The sequence below is a fragment of the Patella vulgata genome, chromosome 3, assembly GCF_932274485.2.
Source record: "Patella vulgata chromosome 3, xgPatVulg1.2, whole genome shotgun sequence".
Lineage (NCBI taxonomy): Eukaryota > Metazoa > Mollusca > Gastropoda > Patellidae > Patella > Patella vulgata.
This window is the reverse complement of record NC_065881.2, coordinates 66,258,035-66,274,985: the sequence shown is the minus strand read 5'-3', so window position 1 is coordinate 66,274,985 and position 16,951 is coordinate 66,258,035. Positions and strand designations below refer to the sequence as shown.

Sequence of the window (16,951 nt, the reverse complement as noted above, 5' to 3'; positions counted from 1 at the left end):
CGACATTTTGAAACGTTGACGAGCTAAATATTGTCCTCGGCGATTGATTTAGTCGGGGAAAGAACTCATCATACTTACAGATTTTTACTCAATTAGTATAAAATTTCCTTTAATAAAGACTCTTTTGAACGATTTTTTCCTCTGTATTTATATGACCCTAGAAGAAAAATAGTTGGGCGATATTTGAAACGCAGATTTTAATTGGAAATTGCTGGTGGTATGGATACGTATTTTAGGGTGGTGTTAAATGGTGTGGGTTACTTAAGCCAGATAAAATTACATGTCAACCAAGATGGCCGCTTTTAATTAAAGATTCTTTTATCCAGACCAATGGTGTTTTACATGATCAGTGTCTATTTTTTTGCTTGTGTCTATAAGAGTATTATAACCGAGACTATGTCTATACCAATCTTCTATTCTGTGCTTGAGGTTAAAGGTTGCGTATTAAATAGAGATATGCTTGAAGATTCATAAAGACTGACTTTAAACGCATGTTCTTATTCATTTTTGATTGGAAATTATTGATTCGACTTCTTAATTATTTTCATGTAATCATGCAAGAATGTAAAATGATATCTAAAAATCATGATTTTATATTGAATGACGGAGATATCTTTTCTATGCATGTTATTAATAATCACGTTCAGAAAAATCCTCTTTTTTAAAAAAATAAATTCATTCAGATTCATTAAATTTTCTGCTTAAATTGTGCTTGAAATAAAAAAAAGGAATGCTCGTAAGAATGCGTTTAGTTCTGGATCATCAATATTGAGATTCATGAGGGTTTTTTTTAATGTCCATTCAAACCGTTTCGGCACCACATCTTTAAAGTAGGTATAAGTGTACAAACGGAATTTAGCACAATAATGATAGTGTTGCCATTGAGTCCCACTATAATAGTAGAAAATGGCTGATAGAGATTTCTAGCAAAAAGGTGCTAAATGGATATTTATGTATCTATTGTTCCCTATGTAAACAAATAAAACCTTTACCTATCGAAAGGTAAATCAAGCAATTAATAATAGAGTAATAAGTTAGATGTTTTAAGATAGTAACACTAATGATTTCATCTTTCTATACCATGTTAACTGAATAGTTTTGTAAACGCCACCATAAAGCTATCAGTAACCAATCTCATCGCCATTAAACTCTTGTCTACCGTCGCCTTTTATTAAATCGATGCCTGCCAAATGGATTTATCGTTTTGCCTATATAGATTGTATCTGTCTTTATACTATTTGTGTTCTGTGTTTGCTTTCTATCATTGGTAACGATTACAAATAAAGAATGTCTTTATCCGTACCACCACCATCGTACTACAACGTAAAGCGTTCTTCTAAATCGGGATAATCTTTAATGCACCATGGTGCCTATTGTCGTTAATAAGTGCTCGGAGATCTTGTCGAGTCAAGACCATTTTTCATTCCTGTACAAGCAACTAAAGGCCATGCCGCTCGTGTTAAATTAAGCTGACGCGAATATACAATTATTCGCCAACGTCGCACGATCTATAAAAGATCGTTTTTTACGCCAACTAAACTGTTGCAATGCTTTTGTTTTGTCATTGGAAAACATTTATTGGGTTGCTCACTGGAAACAAATCAATCCCAACGGCTTGCCATTGAGAAACTTTTAAGCAAAAATTGGCCACAATGTTGGCTGTTGATTGATTTTGCACTTCATATCTTTGCGACAAAATCCGTGAAGAGAGGGTGTTGAGTTTACAACTGGAAGAACGAGACGATGCAAGACAGCTGGATACACGTGGATCAATGTTGCTCTTCCATTAGAAAACACAGGATGTAGGTTTTTGCATGCTTCCCCCCAAAAATCAGAATCGATTTACACAACATTAAGTAGAACTCGGCTCGAATTTTCCTCTTTCTCAACGTCTGCTCTTTAGACTAGCAAATGTTATTTCAACAGAAAATAGACTAACGTTAGAAGGAATTCGAGATGACTTAGACTCGGTTGTCTTTTGATATTGACTATAAGTTTACCAGGTGCTTATGGCATGTTTCAACGCTCACATCAGCTCAACAATCTGTTATGTTTTTTTTATACATCATGCTGCTCTACAACTGTTATATCCATAGAGTTAACAAAGAACGGTAATCACCGTGAATAATGAATCCACTTTTAATACTTTACATGTTTACCTCAGCTCGAATTAAATTGCTATTACATCTTGTACAAAGTCATATTTAATTGTGTTTTTGATGTTTGGACGAAGTCTATAGATAGGCCATCAAACCCTGGGCGTGTTTGATCCCGGGGAGTTTGGTTTTATTATCCATGCAGAGACCTTACTCTTCTACGCGACGTGATCGAGATACCTACAGTAGATCATTGGGGGTAGGCACCCACTGATTCTATTCAACACAATCCATTATCATTTTCAGCACCAACCGAGCTAAAGAGGCTCGTATACGCCATGCACTGGGCTAACTGGAACATTTTGTAGGACTGCAACGCTACGGTCTACTCTTATTTTTATTTCTAACTGTTCGGAATCTTTAACACGACGAGGGAAACTAGCCTAGTAAATCCAGAGTACTGTTCTCGGTCAACCCGGGACCTCCAAGTTAGTGAGTTGATGTCATACGTACCAATTCATCCGTGGCTTCCAACACAGAAATACAAAGCCCTCTAACTCGGAACTCTATCAAACAAACCAATAATGAATGCTCATCACTTTTTCTAATAAGATGAGTAATTGGATAGCAGATTAAATAAAAACTCCACCTAGTTATGGTACATGTTAACTTGTATCCTACTTCTACCTAAATTAATTAGCACAGGACAATGATTTGTGTTCATGTTAAAATATGTCCACCTTGGTTATACATGAGTTTATTTACTGTCAGTGACGTGACATGACAGATCACCCATACTGTGGGAAAGACCCCCCAATTCTCTTCACAAACGAACACTTGCGTTTACTTTAGGTTCAGATATACATTACCTATTAATAATAGTCATGCATGATGAACATGGGTATTAATTTTCTTCGTACGAGTCCTTTTGGTATTATATTTTTTTCTAATTAGGATCCCAGTATTGTAGAGCATCATTAAGAAAGATTGTAATACGAGCTGAGATAAGGGACTCTCATTTACAGATTACGAATCAATAATCATAATCTTGTGTCTCATCTCCAAGATACCCTAAAGGGATTCAGTTCAGAACAATTTTATTAAAGAATCAATGGAACTGTTGCCTTCAAGCACTTTTTTGGTTGTATGAAGTTCAGATTTAAGAGTGATGTCTTAGACGAGATGCAAAGCTTTTGAATTTGACAAAGAGTATGCAATAGCGTTCTTTATTATAACTTACTGAAACTACATGACGTACACCTATAAAAAAAAATAAGCGGGAAATTGTATAATACTTAATCTAATATATTTAACGCCAATATGTGAAACAAGCGTTTTAATTGAACAGAGTTCAGATAGCTATCATGTGACATCATCGTGCATAGATCTGCTCTATTCACCCGTCTTTGATGAAATTAAAACCCTCGTCGCGTCACCATCCGAAACCTCAGAGCGGCAAGTGAGAGAAATCAAGTCTGATCGGAGTGGTGTGCACTCACGTAACATGATCTGTCTCCTTTGTTGTGATTGACACCCATATTCTTTTGTTCTCGTGTGCAGCTATTATGATTATGATATGCACATGCATATTATCTATTGTAAATGCGAGTCTTTAAGAACATGTTTTTTTCCTGTGTTCGTGGATTTTTCTATGAACCAGCTGCATATTTAGTAAACTCCGTGTGTCAACAAGAACGATCAGTTCTTGACATTCATGTTTACCCGAGTTCCTCAATCACTCAGTCTTTTATTTCATTGCCGTCGAGTTGTATAGATTTTCGTGAATGTATTTAATTTGAGAGTCAGTCACGCTGAGCTTAGTTTATCATTTCCCTATAATTTATAATGGTCTAAAGAGGGGGTACTGACAGCTAGAACTTATCAAGTGGGCAGGTGAGTCCAATACTGCGAAAAAAGGGGGTGTTGGTCATTAATTTTCACGTAATCATTACACACAGCGATGTGAAAATAATATATAGAAACACTTTAAAAATTCTATGTCAGTTTATTACGTCGATGTTTACTGTTTTATAAAGTGATGGTGAAGGCTGTATGTAACGGGGTTAAGCTCACAAATATGTCCATGATATAGGGACATTTTCCGGTTACCGTCACCGAATTATACATCAAACAATAGGAGTTAATACAGAGATTTAAACTCTTATTTTTCTAAATTATTAATCTGAAGAATGAATCTGTTTCGGTATGTTTGAAGCCCCACGCTGTTGACAAATATCAATTGGACGGTCGTTTATCACGTGTACGCCCTATACATGCTCGAACCGCTGACAATAACCCCCCACACAATCAAATCACTAGTCGTTTCTGATTAAACTCAACACAAACATAACATTTCAGCTTATACAGACTCGACATTCAATTCCCACTTTTCGTTTACATTTCTACTTACATGTCTCGGGTTACAATTTTCAATCGATCAAAACATGAAATAGGGTTAGTTTTTCCAGCGGCTGTCAGTTCACAGTATGGGGGAATGGGGAAAGCAAAGCAAAATATCGTCTACCTCTCTTTATTGAAATAGGACGAAACAAAGTTTAATCGAACCGAGTGGCCGAGCTGTTGACGTCGTAACGTTTGATCGGAGAGGAGCGAGTCGAGAACGCTTAGTTGATATAATACGCGAATTGCTTACCTGTCAACAGACGGCAGTAATTAACGATAAATTTGTTCTACTGCGTTTTGACAGGTGAAACGAGGTAAAATCATGTTGTGTCGACACAGGCCTGTTTTACCTGCAGCGTAAAAACCCGACCCAACTGGACCAAGTACACACGACGGGTTGTTAACTTTATCCCTGTCACATTTAAAGGCATGTACACGTCGCCAAAGACAAACAGTTTTGTTTTAGGCAAAACTGGGGTCATGAAGGTAAACATTGCGCGGCCGTTTAGTCTAAAGGTTTAATCGACAAATGGACACTCGAACAATTTCTGTAGACGGAGTTAGTTAGCTTCTAGTGTATAAGCAGACTTCTTGCTCTAACTGAATCCATAGAAAACTGTGATAGGAGGTTACTCAGAATAAGGTTGCCCTCGGTGATTAATTTAAATCGTGACTAAAGGATTTACTAAAACATTTGCGATCATGTTGTCAAGTGATTTCTCTCTCGTAAAATCAACATTGATCAGTATGTGAAAACATTGATACATGGGATTATATTCTTGCTCTCGGCATCGTCCATTGTCATCTACCGTTTAAAAGTGCCAGTTAAGGATACATAGTATCATCAAGTGCTCCCTGTCAGCTAATGAGGTAACTCCGCGTGGAAAAAGCATAACAAATATTACTGCGCTGTTGTGATATTAGAAAACATTTCTCGAAGAAACCATTCAGGTTTAGAGTTTACATAACCCATTTACATTGAGATCTCAAGTGCCGGTTGAAATCAAAGTTGGACCTTAAGGAGTAAAGTAACGTGGTTTAAATAAGTATACGTTTTATACGTTAAGTGGAAAACTATACTCTTGAATAGACGGAAACCATTATCAACGTATCATCAACGTAAACTACCTACTTACAATCCACATAATTCAATGAAAATATTTTTACTGCATTCCTTTGATGTTCATGGCTACACGATCAGACGACAGTGTTGAGATACAGGTGTGCTGTGACGGGAAACATTAGGGTAGCAGCCGATACTTGCCATTCCTAGTAGAAGGAATTTTTTCTGACATTTCAAAGCTCTTGTTGTGCTTCACCTGACTGGGTTTCTGTAAGATAATCTATGATTACTGCCTGTTTTCAGTCATCTTTCGTTCAGGGAACTGTGTGCTATCATTCCTATCTTATCTTTCTGTTGGTCGATTGAAAAAATCTCCTGGATGTACGGTTTTAGTTTATCTGGGTGAGTAAACATGCGATTTATTTTATTTTTTTCAAAACCAATATCAAGAAATATTACAATTTTTGATATCATTTTGAGTTTCACGTTATTTGTCATTTGAATAATGACATGACCTTCAAAGAATACTCTCGATAGTTTTTATGCAAAAAATCTTGCCATTTTATTAACTACTAAGAAAACTGTGTTACATCTAAGCCTAATATCCCTAATAAGAATATCAGAATTTTGAATAATCCTTTGATCTCGCTAAAGAAAAAACTATGATGCATAATGAAGTCACAGGGGATATATCTGATAATACGTCTAAGATTTAATGGCATGTGATTTAATGGAATAATGCAAAAACGCATGAATTGCAAATCAAGCAGACGACATATCTAACATGATCCTCAGAAAGATCACAAGGGATTTGAAGGCTTCGACACCAATTCTTTGACTTTATTCCATTAGTACTAAGATTTCACATCTCCATACTTTTGGTGTTTCGTAATAATCGGATTACGCAAATGTAGATACAAATCGAGATCGTCACTGTTGCCAATCAGACGAGACTTTTAATACGAACACTACAAAAACAAATAATTAGCAAAACATCAAAATAATATTGATGAATTAAAATCAACCATGACAGATGTAACTACACGTTGATTAAACACACGTCTTGCTTGTGGATTATATTTAGTTTCCTCTGTGATAGAAAACAAAGCCAGTCTCATAGATTATAAGGAAAACAATAGGGAATATATTCCGTAATATGTTGTCCAAAACTATCCATTAGTCAATTGTAAGACTAGTTTGGCATTTCTTATTACTCGACTATCAGGCATCAATCTACAGAAAACAAAATGGTATTGCACTCAAGGGAATGGTCGAGTGTCATAGATCAAGTTAAAAAGTGGATAGATAGATAAACGGTACTATAGCAGCCTTATAATAAAGTAATAAGACCTGAGGTTGTAATATTCCCAGGAGGCCAAGTCTCTATCGAGTCTGGGTTTTTATACCGTATTTAAAAATATATTAAAACTTTATAATAATAGAACCGTATCCAATCATTGTAGTCTGTTTTATATCCAGAACAATTTATCAATTAAAGGAAGAAATAAATGATAACCATTTTAAAGGTATATATATTTGTGAATCAAGCTGGTTAATTCTGACAGAAACCTTCATCCTAGACAGCTAGAACTATCTGAAGCTCTGTGGTAATTTTTCTCAGAAATACAAAGTCCCAGTTTCCATTTGTTTTTGAGGATAAGTCCCCAAATTCGTCGCTATACACATGTATCTTGATAGTCAATTTTATCAACATTTTGGAAGACCAGTGCACAAAGCTCCTATCATCAACACATTCAATCAAAACTTGAAAACATTAACATCTTTTTAGAAGAACGCCTCCCGTCGAAGTTAATATTACTGACCCCTTTTAAGGTATTGCGGTCATCAAGTTTCTGGAAAATCAATATTTCTTGAGATAAATCTTACAAATGTTTTTTTTTTAGAATACCAGCTAACCATCTGAACGAATTGTCTTTGGAAATAAAGAGTTGTGTTTCTTTGTATTTCTACATGATGTGTATATCATCAACACCTTTCTGAAATAAACTCCTCCTCTGGAAGTTTATATCATAATCACCTTTCTAGAACAAAAAACATTCTGGGATTTCATATTTGCATCACCTTTCGGACAGTTATTATCAATACAATCAACCCCGTTTTGGGAACTGGAGGATAACCATACAACACCTTTCAAAGGCAACAATCCTTTCTGGGGTTGAAACCTTTCTGAAATATATTTACTCTCCTTACCGTTAACAACTTATAGGATAGTCTAACATTTATTGTGTCTCTGGAAGTATACTTCTGTCTCAAATATACTTTGACCAATTGGCATCATTCTGAGGATTTAAATCATCGTTTTCAAAATTTAGCTGATCCTTGTCTATTGGCCTCATTTTACTGTATATACAATAATAATATTCTAGGGATTCGATTCATCAAGGTCACTCCTAATCAGCAATCCTATATGGTGTACGACACAACAAATATTGATTTGGTCAAAATTATCTGCAAAATAAATTGCTATCAATTTTTGTTTCTGACACAACAAACTTGTATCAAAAACTCTGTAATATATTAACCCTTTAAAATCTTTCGTGAAGACGTCAAATTTGATCAATCAGCTCAGAATTGTTGTTAGTTTGCACAACTACTGATTATTCGAGCATATTTATAGCAGCAACTATTTCGACAATTTCACAAAATAAAAACATTTTCTGACATTGAATAAATTTAATCAAAACATTTATTTTCGCAACATGGAAGATATGTTGTCATTTATAGCAAAGTAATCTGTTTTAAAGACAAATAAAAGTGAAAATTGTTAAAAGATCTCATTTGACTGTAAAAAAATCCGAAGAGCTATAAAACTGTTCTTCGTTGTTTTTAGACCAAACTGAAAAATCTTTTCAGGAAATGTCATGAGTCGTGATTGTTGCCATGGTTACAAAGAAGTCGTAAGTACTAATTAGGGTTTTTCCATTAGTAACGATGTCATTAAGGATGACAGCCGTAATTGTAACATATTGCCCACTGCTTTTATGTACTGTGTTCCCTGTTATTATTACTAACTGGTAGTTAGGTTGGAAAATAGGAAACACCGATAGTTATCAACAGATTTGTTCTGCGTTATTTATAGTGGATTTTTACTTAGTTTCGTAGAATTAACTTGACTACTGAATTGTTAAAGCTAGTGTAGCGTATTTAATATAAATGGGCATAGCCAAAGCTTCTAGTCTCTATCTATATGGACCGACATATTGAAGTATTAGCGTGCACGATACCGATTTGAATGTCCAATTCCATCACAGCGTGTCTTCAAATTACATTCGTTCGATGCATCGGAATGTGTTTGGTACCATGCAAGAAACGCTTGATATTAAATGAAAATAATTGAATTAAATCCGTGCATGAAGTTTAAATTTATAGTGAGTATGTAATAACACGCAGTATGTAGCATGATAATATACAATAATTATGCCATCAACAACTGCGATAAGCAAAACATGTAAATGCATTGAGTTTGCTCATATCCAGTATTAAATGCGTTCTGTACAACAATATTGTTGATCTCTTGGAGTACAATGGAATTTAGTAGACAACACGGACTTGACCATCAATGTAATTTAACTAATGGTCTAAGATATTAATGTATATTGGTGACATTTTATCAATGAAGACTACACTAGTCATCTCTAATACCCGCCGCCATTATCAGTAATAGACTCTTTTGTCAGGTCTTTTGTAGAGCATCAGGTCAACCAATTGATCTTTGTCATTGAGATAAAGAACTGGACAACAGAGTGTGATGATATTACCTACCCAACAATACAAGTTGTTATTATCTGTATAAAGTCTAAAGCTAAGTGAAAAATATCCATTAGTCTAAGATAGTAAATCACAACGATGAAGTAATTATCCAAATGACTGCTATATATCAGCCAATATTATGTAAGCTTTAAGCATCGTCCACTTAGCTCCTGTTCTGAATCTCTTTATTATAAACCTCCTTGTTGTACTTCTTTGTAAAACATTTGCCTTATGTAGACCTACTTTGTAAATCATGCTCATCCATACTTTTATACAAATAAACTGTTAGATTCTTCAAACAGTTCATAAGGGAGAGGGGGGGGGGGTACATTTTTTATGATTTAGAAATCGAAAAACAAAAACCAACTTCAATGACCATTTGCACTTTAGGGTTTCCACCTTCAATCATTAACCGCCAGATTGCGACTCGCCAAGTTCAAGTTTCATTTAATGGATCCTTGGCATAACGTTTGGCTTTGTGCCCTAGTTCCTTAATCCGTTTTGGACCAATTATCTTTCTCCAACTCACACACAGATGCTGCTTATTAGGCTATCCATCGCAATACTTTTGGGTTTGGGTTACTTATGTGACTCTTCGGGGTCTCCTGTGCTTTATGAATACAATGTTTGCCTCGACTCATCAGGCCCGGCGGAGTGGGGAGGCTAGGGGGGGCCGCAAGTACTCTTTTCTCTAGGTTATTGCGGCCCCTGGACCCACACCTATAAGGACCTAGGATGGACCCCCCCCCCCCCAATCAAGAATTGCTTTCGCCGGCCATGCTCATGCTGCACTTACCCTTTGTCTCAAACGGCAAATGTATGTTTTAAGTATTTGTAAACCTCAAATCACGTTTATTACATGTGTAACAATAGTATAAGCAATAAGGCCCGAACTAATAAAATAAAGGATGAAGTTGATAAACAGATTCAGTAGGGATGCTATAGGACTCTAGGAACATATGCCATTTATCTAGTTTTGTTCTTGTAAAGCCAACAAAACACACTTGTCAAATACCATAGTAATCTCAACTTGTATTATATATTATTATTGATTTTATTCGCCTAATTTACACATGATGAATGACCAGTGTTAGCTGCAAATGTAGTTATTCTAGACTAAGATTACATCATTAATACTTTTATACATTTATCATCGAGTCTAATCTATTAGTTTTCTTCTTGCTTTTTTCTCTCTGTGTTACACCAGAATAACACTATTGGAGCTAGGATTTTATTCTAATGTCAGTTTAATATATGATGAATGGTGAATCTCGAAAATGAAAGATCGTTATCTCCGTATTTATTCTATTCGCACATAGAATTTGACAACATAGTTTCACAGAAATTGAATTTGTTAAAACGAAAAAACTACAACTTCCCTGTTACCGTGCTACAGTGGGCGAAAACATGCGGCTTTAATGCTTTAAAACGTTAAGCGTGTTTTTCGATTTTTTTCCTCTAAACACAAAGCCGGTTGTCTTTACAATTCCGGTAAAAAAACTAACATACTGTTTACGATTCCTCTGCACGGAACGCCGTGTTTTCGTATTCATTGGTGATTTGTTGTATAGACTTGGGCTTTACCTGACGATATCCTCTAATTTGTATCGATTTCATGGTGATTCTTATCGGTTGTCCGTCGAGCAACCCCCAGCACCATTTACACTAATGCATTTGTGAATAATATTGCCTCCCAATCACGTGACATCAAAGAATAAAGTTCCAAAGACACCATGCTGATGAAGTGAATGGAATTGATAGATATATTCATCCAGTCTGATCTTTGGTGGCTTACGCGTTATCAAGTGTAGACGACGTTAGCGGACTCACAATTTCAATATAATGATTAAAGGACAGGCAGTAGATTACTTACTATGTTGTATAAGCTTACGTCATGTCGCCGGAGTTTGTAAAATAATGAATTAATGTGAAGTCTTGTTAGATTAGATCGTCCATCGTTTAGAATATTTTCCAGTTGTAGTCAATCTTACTTTAAAGTCACAGATGAAAGTAACGTTTGAGCCGTGTTGATCGAGTCTGCGATAGAAGGCGTAACGTGACGTGGGCCAATTTTCGGGGATTAATATTTGTACACGATGTCTTTCGCCGATGAGTGGTAAAATCACCGAGTGGCGACCAACAATATTTCTGATTGGCCTCAATCCACCCCTTCTGTGTTCTGTGCATGGAAAACATGCCTCTTTTCCCCAAAGTCAGTTTACATCTCGTTTTCCGTTTGTAAAAGCTGTTTGATGTAACGTGTATAACTTGGCTCTCGTATATGATGTGTATACATACAGTAAGCTATAAACATAATAGAATTAAGTGACTCGATGTAGTTTGTTTTGATCTATAATAAGTATATATATATATTATAGATTCAAAGGTTAAATAATTGACCAGAAAGGTCACTGGTTCAGAGAAATTAGAAGCCACATAATCCATCATTATTATTAGATTTAATAAAGAAAATCGATTATTATAGTTAGATAAAGATGTTGATACGATGTTCCTGGAAATTTGAAGCCGGAGGCTGCCCCCCCCCCCGTCCGCCCGCTCCGTATAGTTGTGTCATTTAGCTACATCTAAAAACAGCAGCACCTACAAGTAACACTAATAGGTGATTCATGGAGGAAGGGGACCTGCCATAACCGAGAGTCATAAATCTAAGAAATTGTACAGTATTTTGCTTTGAACTAGACCTATACATTTTTGTCGAAATATCCATTATGTCAATCTACTGCAATGGTAGCATAATCAAACTACCGATATTCTCAAATAGTGGTCTCTTTGCGTGACAATATTAATTGGTGGATTAAATCAGAGACCTACTTCGTTAGTTCATTTCTGGAACACATATGTTTCAACCTTATGGCATTTCATACCACTACATCCAAGTTAACAAAGCACTAATTCTTTACAACGCTCCATTTTCATGACTTTATATATGGCAAAGTGCTTTTTCCTGATACAATTCAATACGCACCACTCTCAAGTAACTATTACATTCGCAGGAAAAAGAAACCGTTAATCGTCCTTCCGTTTCCAGATCTACTCCGGCACGTTTTCTGCCTTTAAAGAACGGCCATTTTACGTGTTTCGTGGGTCGAATTGAATCTAATTTGTCCTCGGTAGAAAGGTCACCAAGTACCGCAGATTTCTTTCGACTTATTCGTCCCTAGCGTTTGAATCTCGATGACTGGTCAATAAAGACTAGACAGCATGTCGTCTGCTGACAGTCGGTATTGGCGGGAATCACACCAAGATAAATTTTCTTCTGAAATCTGAACTGCTCAGTAATTACGGAAACCGATCCGAGTAACGCCATTGTTATCTAGAACGAAAGATATTGCGTTCTGGGTTAAAGCTTTTTCTGATGAACTGGGCAGTTTTCATCGTGATACTTTGACATTTTATTATTGCGCTTATCTCATACCTTGGTATCATTAGTCGGCGACTATTCAATTGTATTTTTTACTCTCTACTCTATTATTACATTCTGATCAGACATTGGAAGGCGAAAAAATCACTTGTATTGTAAATAACCTTTCAGTTGATATTTCTAACTCTACGTTGATACAGCTTTGTTACATTTGTTTGAATTAACGACAAATAAGGATTGTGAAGCATTTGTACACTAGGATAGCGCAGCCGCGTTGATCTGACTAGGTCGGCTTTGGTATTTAAGGAATATTGGATCGTTAATGTCAGTTTCGAGTTTTTGCAGTTGTAATCAGCTTCTTCTAATAAGTGACCTTTTGTAAACCGTCTCTATCTCAAGTGGGATGTTGGGCTAGTGTTTTGAGGATACTTGCTAACCGACTTAATGTCTCGCCCGCTATAAAACGTACCATCGCTATTTTGGTGATGTCAAGTGCTCGTTTCCGTTAGTTGTTTTTAACGTAATACTAGAAATGTAATTTTTATTTGCTTACATAAGTATACATGTTAGTATATGTCGGTAAGTATTGTAAAATGTCAATAAATGTCATACAACCACTTTAAACAATTATCTTCCAAAAACTTTAACAACTTTTTCTATATACCCAACTTAACTGTACAAAAATGTTTTCTTGTTAAAATCTAATAACGATACCATCATCACCCCCACTTCAACCATTGACAAAAACGTTGTTTCTTTTTCCGCTAGTTGAATTTTATAAAAGGAAAACACGAGAAGTTGTTAGATATTGATGATTATCTATATGATATATCTATATGCTATTTTATGATATAACAAATATGACTTCTTATCTGTGAACTCATGTTGAACAAAATAATAGGACGTGTAAGTATATCGTCTCGGTCACACAGACACTCAATACATGAGTAACCAAGACATTTTGTATGTCACAGTGTGATATGAAATTATGAAATAACTGTTACGCCATTTCCTGAATAACATCATTGTGGCGTTGAGTCTTGTTGGAAATTTCACGGGCAGATAGTTAATGAATGCCATTGTTGCACATGTCAGGATTGGCTAAGTCTACAAGGTCAACAACGACCGCTTGAAACTGAACAGTCCACTTTTGGACTGAGAAATGGCGGTTACGATAACCATGAAAGGAAGCGTTATATAATGCGATGTGTCAAAGTAAATGTTTATAGTTCCATTGAGAGGCTGTCATAACTGAACCGTAAACGAATGATTTCAACCGTGGACAAATTATTAATTACCCGCCATTTTCAATTAGGGTTTTTTCGTTAGATTGGGGGCTGAGTGCCCCAGGGACCGTATAATCCCACAGACGCAGTTAATTTTAACAGGTTGTATTTTCAAGATGTGCGGCCTTTATCCCGAGCTGTCGACATTTTGTATACTTACAAGTTTGCACCTTAAGCACATATGATGCACATATACGTGTTATCGCACACGTCGATATCCAATTCTGTGTATGGTCAAAACGTTGGCAGACGTCCTGCACCTTCTTTTTCGATCATAGTCTGATTTTGTAAAGATTTTTAAACATTCTATGGACTACTGTTGTCCCAGGTTACGTATAACTACTAATGACCGCTTAAATTCTGTGTGATGAATTTAAACCCTAATCCGCCCATACCTATTCCTTCAATGGGTGTTGCCTTTGGCTTTAGTTTTTGACAAAAATCCACGACAGCTTTTTTGTTTAGCTATGGGTCAAATTTTAAAATAAATTGCATTTTAAGGCCATCTGGTGTCGGTTTAAGAAGAAATATCGACATGTATATTTTTGTAAACACGTCATTTCATATTTGTTTCTTTTTTTTTCTTTTTTTAATTCTCGTTTGTGGGGTCACCAGGGACAATACCACTTTCCTTAGTCTAGCTTGAAGCTTGAAATCATGCACAAAAAATTAAATCGTTAGGCACTCCAAATATAAAGTGTTATTCGATTCTTGGCATCTGTGAAGTGTGCTTGTGCCTGGTGTGGGATAGTGAATATTTCCTGATAGCGGGAATATTTTAGAACTAAAACAATTCAAAACACTTGAGATCATTATTAAATATTTAACTTTCCGTTGTTGGTTGATAAGCGGAAAATATGATGACATTTTGAACAAATAAGGCAAATTAACTGATAAGTGTTGTTGCTGTTTAAAATCTTATATTAGGACGGATACGTCTCAGTGTATACGTGCAAGTCAGTTTAAACTAATTGAAATTTCGGTGCGAGTATATAATACAGGTAGGTGGGGGAGGGGGGCATTTCCCGAAAGAGGATAATATGAATTGTAGACCAGTGTTTGTCACAATATTTGGGTGTATTGGTAAATTCGTAGTCATAATTTACATGTTTCTTGTAAAGTTTTTTATGCAATAAAGTTTCTTCTTTCCGTTCGTTATGTCTACTCTCATTCTTAATCTTATTATTAAGAATCTTCCTGTGTTCAGCAAGATTTTAAAACTTTAACTTTACCGGTATACTGCCTGACCAAAGAGTTATGGCGTTCAACTTCCATCCGTTTTATTTGTTTAGAGTCGTGTCTAATTTGAACACTTATTGGGCTATAAATAATGACATTAGGTTGGATATCTCACACTTCACTATCTTTAAGTTGATGATAATACGACATGATATATTTTTGATTGACGTGGTCGTCCTGGCCAGGAAGATAATCCCCAAGTCAAAAGGGACTGGGTCCAATTAATCTAAAGTAATTGTTGATACTCCGCGTCAACAGCCCCCGTGGTTAGTATGAATGATGTGTTAACTAACCTCTCCCCTATTATTGGACTATAATGGCTGGATGATGACCCCTTATTCTACCCTTTTCTATCTTAACTCTGATAAGACTTGTTGATAAGTAGAGGTTGGAATTCATTCACCAATAACTCAAAGCAAATTAGAATGATTGATGGCTTTGTGCACTCCACTGCTACATTATTGGCCTGATGTCTTATTGCAGCCTTTTGTGTGGATTCTGTAGACTTTGGATAGTCTTCGTTGTAGTAGGCTATTTGAATACGTTAAATGGCAAATCTATTGTTAGTTCCTCTGGAACAAACCATCTTTCAAATATCTATGAAGTTAAATTTGATGGCTACTAATTCATACATCTATAAATTGGCCAAGAATTAGTTTTAATCGCATGCTCACGGATTTGCGAAATAATTTTGGGTAATTAATTACGAATGACCCATCTTGCCTTAAGGCTAAGGTTCAGAAATTTGAATATTGATAGTATCACCGGTATATAGCCCAAATCGTATATATACTATTCTTTGTTACATAGGATGCGTAATTGTAATGGAAATGATAGATAAATATAGAGAGATTGTGCGATTTGGTTTAATACAAGAATAACAACCCCAGGGCTGTTTGTATCTGACCGGAGATGTTACTCAACATGTCAACTATTTAAGCTCTGTCATTATTAGGGATCATTATATCATCGCTATAATCAGTTGACCAGTTATTGACTATACCACTGACAATAATTTTGACCCCAAGATAACTTGATATTATTCATAACCCGGTCACATTCTTCCTACCAACCACCCCTCCTTCTTGACACAGGGTGAATTGAAGTAGGCCTAACAAACGTTGAATTTCTTGAAGCTGAAATATGAAAACTTATATCTGATAATTGATATCTTATATCTTTTAAATGGCACTGAAAGTTACAATCGGTTCTTTGTTACCAATTAATTACTATAGTGGGCTGTCGATCTTAACTCCTGCGAATGCATGAATAATACACCTTAAAAGGACTTTACAGATTTTGTCATCCGCAGTATATAGTGGAATTAACAATAGGTTAACCTCCCTAACACGTTAATTTGACTTCAAAATATCACCCACTTTCAAAGTGTTAATCAAAAAACGGATTGATTCGTGTAAACAACTTGGCACTAATTCCGTCAGTCATGTTTCAAAACATTGGACAATCGAGGCTATAAAACGTGATAGAGTTGGTAAAGGTATATCGATTATCCAGGCGCTTGGGATATGTTCACACTGACATATTATTTACCATGGGATGGACTTCGGTCCTACTAAAATGTGCTATTTTAGTGCACACATCAAATTGCATGTATTGTATACTGCAAAATATGACCACCTCCTTTTATAAAATTTTGAGTCGTCCATGTCACATGTGAAACATGGGCAACTTTTTAATGCAATGTAAATTA

At 35.7% G+C, this 16,951-nt stretch overlaps 1 protein-coding gene across 3 annotated transcripts in view; it reads left to right on the top strand.

Annotated features, from left to right (window-relative positions):
* The window catches only part of LOC126814528 (fibroblast growth factor receptor-like 1), a 70,392-nt gene that overhangs the window by 22,297 nt on the left and 31,144 nt on the right, over positions 1–16,951 (top strand). Inside the window, exon 1 of one of the 3 annotated variants that reach the window (XM_050539723.2) lies at positions 4,939–5,964. The exons of the other annotated variants lie outside the window; for them this stretch is intronic. The gene's annotated coding sequence lies outside the window, so the exon portion shown is untranslated. Of the gene's footprint in view, positions 1–4,938; positions 5,965–16,951 lie in introns of those variants that run through there. 3 annotated transcript variants of the gene reach the window in all.